Raw genomic sequence first — 7,762 nt, 5'->3', positions numbered from 1 at the left:
CCTGCTCTTTCCATGTCATAGACTGACCAGTTGAATCCTGGTGAAAGCTATGATCCCTTATTGATGTCACTTGTTAAATCAACTTCAATCAGTGTAGATGAAGGGGAGGAGACAAGTAAAAAAAATATTTTTAATGATTGAGACAGTTGAGACATGGATTGTCTATGTGTGTCGTTCAGAGGGTGAATGGGCAAGACAAAATATTTAAGTGCCTTTGAACAGGGTATGGTAGTAGGTGCCAGGCACACCGTTTTGTGTCAAGGACTGCAACGCTGCTGGGTTTTCCATGCTCAATAGTTTTCTGTGTGTATCAAGAATGGTCCACTTCCCAAAGGACATCCAGCCAACTTGACACAACTGTGGGAAGTATTGGAGTCAACATGGGCCAGCATCCCTGTAGAACACTTTCAAAACCTTGCAGAGTCCATTCCCCTACAAATTGAGGCTGTTCTAAGGGTGCAACTCAATATTAGGAAAGTGTTCCCTTATGTTTGGTGTACTCAACCCAGCTAGCACATTTGGTTCCTTGGAAGTTGTGGGAACGTACGTTTTTGTTTACAGGAAGATTTTATTAGCTTTTTGAGAATGGGAATTATAGGTTATTTAAATAACTTCCTTAAAACTTTCACTGAATGTTTCAATAAGATTTTTAAAAACACCACTAGATTAGTTTGGGTTCACTTGTTTGAACTCCAAGCACAGATAGGACACATGGAAAATGTATTTGCTTAGGCATTAATCATGAAAACAATTTTCTGTGGTCTTCTGTTTTTATCCATGGAATTAGTCCACTGCGCCACCAGGGTTGAGCTAGAATGACATGTTTTTTTAACATACAAAGCTGTTCATTTTAATGTATTAAAACGTACCCCATTTCAAAGGGAAAAAAGCACTCATTAAGATCAGATGTGGTCAATTAGTAGAAAAGGCCAACACACCTGAACACACTTAACAAGATAAGAGGATAGAGAGTTTTGTTGACACTGAGAATGGACCGTATGTTTTTCAATAACATTCTTAGAACATTCTTTGGACATTACACATTTTTTGTGTGTTTTTTATGGAAGGTTTTCTTAATGTTCTGAGAACATGACTTGACAGTTTTTCCCAATTGTTTACACACTAAAATTGGAACTTGAAACGCAATCACCGAAACCTGAAACTCATCTACCAAATCCCTAAACCGAGTCTGCAAAATTGCAAGCACAATTCCTGCTTTACATTCAGTTTCCAATTCTATATCACACTTTTTGCAAAACACTACACCACAGTTGTCTACATTAGGCACAACATTCAAAATTCAAATCTCTTTAGTCCCTTTGGAAAGGAACGCCAATCACAATGCCAAGTGCTATACACCAATTGGTAACACCCACTCCTCACAGGTGTAAACACTAGTTGCTGAATTGTTCACTTAGAAATCAAATCTGTGGCACTATAAAAGGCCACAGATGAGCTCTCCTGCTTTGGAGGAAAATGAAAGTCAATGGTGATGCAAGAGCTAGAGGAGGAGGAGGACGAGGAGGAGGAGGAGGAGGAGGACGAGGACGAGGACGACGACGACGACGACGACGGGGGCGTCGTCGGAGGCGGCAGATAGTTGTCTCAGATGAGATTAGGGCCACATTGGTTGACCATGTACTCAACCATGGATTGAATATGAGGAAGGCTGGGCAGAGTTCAGCCCAACCTGTGCCGCTACATGTTGCATCTATCATTCGTACATTCAGAAATGAGAACCGGTAAGTTACCTACCTACTCTTTATGTATGTATACTGCAGTCCAACATATCAGTAGGTCTATGTTACTCAGTGATTGTTGGCCAATGTTACAGTAATGTCATTTCATATTGAAAGAAAATAGATTATCTTAGCTTACTGTACCCAATCATATTTGTGGATCTTCTGCAGAACTGAGAGACGGCCAGGCCATGGTAGAAGACACGGGCTGTTCACACCAGAACAGGAGACCTGCTGTTGTGAACATGGTGGTGGCAAACAATACCATTAGACTATGAGAAATCCAGACAATGAGAAATTGCAGACAACACAATATTCAATAACATTCACCAGGCTTGTCTACATTGGCATGTTGAAGTTCGAACATTTCAGATTAAACCTACCTTATTCTGTTCTCCCCATCGACAATCAATTGGTGATTAGGCAAGAGGTGAGGCTGGAGGTAAGGTTTTTGCCAGCGCCCCATTGATGTGCATGGCAGTATAGATCAGCTTCTGGCCCCTCATCATAGATACTGGTCGGTCACACACAAACACACACACACACAGAGCAATGTTTACATTATCAATAGTGGTTATGGTGGAACCAACCTGATCGCTGCGTTCACATTTCTATTTCACTTCATGATATGTGAAGTGAAATAGAATGATAAATGCGGCAATCAGACTAGTTCAACCAGGTTAAGTTATGAATTGGGAGAAAACTCAACTGTTTTGACCTTTGACCAGGTCAAATGTCACCAACCTGAAGAGTCCATTTATAGGCATGTTCACAGCGAGGGCATGTCTGCATGATGCTGAGGGGCCCCTTGATGGTATTCTTTATGCTCAGCTACAAACTGGACATCTCTCAAACATCTACAGGAGGCAATCCTCATACCCAATGTAGTTCACTGTTTGAGTCAGACATAAATTAGCTACCACCATAGCTGCATCCATTATTTAGTTTTGCCCAAGACAATACAGAATAGAAACAAACTTGCAAATCTGACTTGTAGGCTAGCCTGCCTCGCTAGCATTATCAAATGATAACATTACATAACTAGCGGTATCTGGACAATACACAATAAAATTGCATGAGCTACGACCTAACTAAGTTGTAATGAGGTAGCTAGCTATCTGCATAGTTATCTAGCTAGGTAGTTGGCTAGCTATGCTAATGTTAGCAACATTTTTATCAAATGTCGTTAGCTAAGTTATACCAGTGAGGTCCTTATATTCCAGTATCTCTGGTTATGCTTACCACCACCGGTTATTGCCCACCAAGCTAGCATTACTGGTGCAGACTTTGGTACCGACTACCACCTATTCCACATACTAGGGTCCTTCTGCAGGGCATACAAACCCTAGTCGGCTGTGCATCCTGCTGGAAGCATGCATTGTCGAACCAGAGCCAGAGGCATGGTCAATTCCTATAATTAAATATAAAGCGAGACCTTCAAGCATTAAACGAACGTGATTCTGTGAAGCGCAGAAGCAATTTGTATGAACATCTTCATGTAATTCTGTCTGAAAACAAGGATGAAGAGATGTAAATGTGCATTCATTATGGTTATGAGTTCTACTCTGATTAATTAGCCTTTCAGAAGATTAGGGGAATGTGTAGACTGCAGAATTGTTGGATTGTAATTTGAGATGGGTATTTGGTCAAGTACACGCTTGAACACAGCTATGTTCTCCAGTGATTGCATAACTGAATGAAATTTAAATTAAACCTAAATTCATGCATTTCACGTGTGACTTTACATATAATTGAAAGAGAAAACCAAGAGTAAGCGGTGTAAAATTAAATACACAACCTTAGAACCTGTTATTTGTACATTAGCAAACATAAATGGCACTATGAGTCATACAGGAATGACACTTTACATAGTCGCATTTCTGTTAACACCAAACGCAGATGACTCCTTAAGGACATAGGACTCTTTGATCAAAGGTTTTTTCAATCTGCCACTTCCTTGCACTCCAGGAACATCATCTACCTCCAACCTCTTGACCCGTTTCAGCTTTCAGAATGGAGAGAGTGTTCTTTGAAGGACCTTTGTAATAGGTGAGGTGAGGTGAGGGCGAGGAAAGGGGAGGGCCATCGACAAAATTATCTAGACGTCCGCGCTGTTTCCTGAAAGGCCAGAGACAGAAAAAGATAAGAGAGAGAGTGTGGTGGAAACTGCGCTGCACTACCTAACCTCGTGCCAAATGTATGGCCATATTAGTGACACATATTTCGCTCAGATCACACAGACCCACAAAGAATTCAAAAACAAACCCAATTTTGATAAACTCCCGTATCGATTGGGTGAAATACCACAGTGTGCCATCACAGCATCAAGATTTGTGACCTGTTGCCACGAGAAAAGGGCAACCAAGTGAAGAATAAACACCATTGTAAATACAACCCATATTTATGTTAATTTATTTTCCCTTTTTGTACTTTTTGCACATAGTAGGATGTTTCAAATGTCTTTATTCTTTTGGAACTTCGTGAGTGTAATGTTTACGGTTCATTGTTTATTATCTATTTCACTTGCTTTGGCAATGTAAACATATATTTCCCATGCCGAGAGAGAGAGAGAGCGCGCCTGTTCATCAAATGAGCACAGATTTTTACTGGAAAATAGCGAATCCTGTGTGTTAGATGTTTCAGAGGGATTTTCTGCAGTTGGATAACCTCTTCCAGGGATTGTATTTAGTGCCGGGTAACATCCCCCCCATCCCATCTCACTAACCAAACATTCTGAAAATCCAACTCTCTTAGTCACTCAAGGGTCAGATTTTTTCTGTTGGATTATATTTACATTTTAATCGTTTAACAGATGCTCTTATCCAGAGAAATGTACAGTAGAGAGTGCATCCATTTTTTTCGTACTGGTTACCTTTGGGAATTGAATCCACAAACCTGGCATTGCAAGCTCCGTTCTCTACCAACTGAGCCACATGGGATCATTCTACTTACAGCATTAGGTAGGAGTTTCAGAGTTTGGAACACAAGTACTGGCATCATATACACATTTTACATTCCTGTCTCTATTAGTCATTGTTCAGTACTTTAAAACACCCAAAAGGCCACCATGGTCTAAAGGCCACCTGTTCCTACTTATAACAGCTGCCAAATGTGCAAAGGAAGCAGAAATGATTTGGGACTTGTGTAGCATATATCTAGCATCTAACACATCCACACAAACACACACATGTATCTCAAATGACACTCCAACATTTGTTATGCATGTACATTTTAATACAAAATCCATGCTGAAACAACAATGAACTGACATGATGTAATCTATCTCTAATTATGTCTAATCTGAACAATCACATTGCTGCAGGGATTACAGCATAATCCCAATCCACAGCATCCTGATAAACCACAGGCCTAGTGGTGTTAGGAGCTGTTCCATTTGTCTGAGTTATCCTTGTTGGTTCAGTGATAATTATGGTGATTGAACTCAGTGTCCGCATCACTGTCAAGCTGCGGCTGGCTAGAGCTCCACTAACTTTGTTGATTCAGCTGCGTTCAAGCTTCCACAAGCACATCTGCCCAGAGAGGATGCTCACACACTGAATACACACACCAATTTGTCAAAAGCAGAGTTCTAGGTTCCCGTGACAACCACAGAGACAGGTAATTACAATCAACATGGACATGGATCAACATGGACCGGTTCTGGACTGGTTCCGACATACATTTTGCTGTACAAAGCTCTCTGTGAACGTCACAGGGGTTCAGTGCCTTATATTGCCAAAAAGCCCCATCTGTCTGTTCTCCGCTACCACTCTGTCAGTGGAGCTGACGAGTGCATACTTTGAAAGAGTATGGTCTATGAATTGTGAATTGAGGAAGCGACTTAAAAACCTCTTAGATGTAAAGTCCCCTGTTTATGGTTCCATCCAACATTTTCAATATAAATAGATCTGTGGACACAGTAGATCGAAATGGCTTGCATTGAGCGATAGCCTTGGTTCCTATGGACACAGTAGTATATTTGAGCCTGTGTGACTTAATATTTGACATCTGAAACCACTTGAAGCTGGGATGTCCCTCCAACCATTTAATTCACTCTTCTGAGGGTTCAGCCAGGACTTGATGGACACTATGTCACTGCCACTGACAAAGCACATCCCTGCAATTCTTACATCGTAGCGCAGCAGGAACGAGTGGTTTCATCACTGTAGCCCATTCAGAGATCAATTTATAGCCATTAATCTAAAATAATTCATAGATTTTAAACATAAAACAATTTCTGTTTGTCATAGACGGACAAGAGTAATATCAAAACAAATGTTACTTGTCAGATGCCCCGAATAAAACAAGTGTAGACCTGACTGTGAAATGCTTACTTACAAGCCCTTAACCAGCAATGCAATTCAAGAAATAGAGTTAAGAAAATATTTACTAACTGACAGTGAGTCAGCTTTAACCTTTATTTAACCAGGAAGGGCTCATTGAGATTAAAATCTATTTTTCAAGAGCGCCCTGGCCAAGATAGGCAGCACCAAGTCATTCATCAAATCAAATCAAACTGATTTATATAGCCCTTCGTACATCAGCTGATATCTCAAAGTGCTGTACAGAAACCCAGCCTAAAACCTGGCTAGGAAAACTCCCTAGAAAGGCCAAAACCTATTAAATAAACGTATACCAGTGACTGAGCCTACGAGTGACTGGAGAAGGCCAGCCAACCCTGGTATATAAAGTGCAGTGGTGCGTAAGGGTTTTGCAGTTTAAAATAAACTCAAAGTGCCATGGTAAAGAGTGTCAATTGATCTCAAAGACTGAGCGGAAGCATTCATATATAAAATATCCCCATAGTCTAGTAAAGGCATAAATGTAGCTGATATTAGCCTCCTTCTGGCTTCAAAAGAAAATTTCCTAAAATAAAATCCCAATTTCAGCTTCAATAGTTGTTGAAAATGCTATTTAAAAGAGAGGCCGTCGTCAATTAAAATGTCAAGATATTTATATGAGGTTACAACCTCAATCTCCTTGCCCTGACAGGTGAAAGGTTCAGAGGTCTATTTCTTGCATTAGAAAACACCATTAGTTTAGTTTTGTCCATATTGAGGATAAGCTTCAATTGCCACAAGGTACGTTGAACAGTATAAAAAGCAGTTTGCATGTCCTGGAAAGCTTTTGTAAGAGACGAGGCACAACAGTAAATAACAGTATCATCAGCATAAAAATGAAGTTGTGCATTTTGGACATTTTTGTCTAAATCATTTATATAAATAGTGAATAAGAGAGGGTCAAGTACAGAGCCTTGGGGCACACCATTCAAGACAGACAATTTAACAGACATAAGCCCATCAAATTGAGTGCACTGAGTTCTATCACACAGATAGTTAGCAAATCATGCAACTGCATGCTCCGAAAGACCTACACTCGACAATCTCTGCCTTAGTATAGCATGATCAACTGTATCAAAAGCCTTAGAGAGATCAATAAAAAATGAGACACAGTGCTGTTTTTTGTCAAGGGCTTCAGTGATATCATTTAAAACCTTCATGTCCTGAAGCCCGATTGGTACATTGATAAAATAGAGTTAGTAAATAAAAACTATTTTAGCTGTTCACTTACAAGGGTTTCAAGTATTTTCACCTGGGGTGACAGCTTTGAGATTGGCCTATAATTATTTACAAGAGTTGGATCTCCCCCTTTTAAAGTGGTAGAACAAATGCTGATTTCCAGATCTTTGGAATTTCATTACATTCCAGGGTTAGATTGAACAGAGATGTAAGTGGTTCAGCTATGAAATCAGCTGCCAGATTTAAAAAGCAGGGATCCAAAAGATCAGGACCTGCAGGCTTTCTCTGATCTAAGGGTTTCAGGGCTTCATGTACCACCTGCACTGAGAATGGCAAAAAGCTACAAGTTTGACCAGCTCTCACTGGTTCATCCACACAGGGTTGTACAGAGACAGAGGACACTGGATCAAACAGCCTAGCAGATGATACAAAGTGCTCATTGAAACAATTCAGCACTTCAGTTTTGTCATATATAGCAACAGAGTCCTTCAAATAATAATAATA

Source organism: Oncorhynchus kisutch, linkage group LG26 (assembly GCF_002021735.2).
Source record: "Oncorhynchus kisutch isolate 150728-3 linkage group LG26, Okis_V2, whole genome shotgun sequence".
Classification (NCBI taxonomy): Eukaryota; Metazoa; Chordata; class Actinopteri; order Salmoniformes; family Salmonidae; genus Oncorhynchus; species Oncorhynchus kisutch.
Note: the sequence above shows the minus strand (reverse complement) of the source record.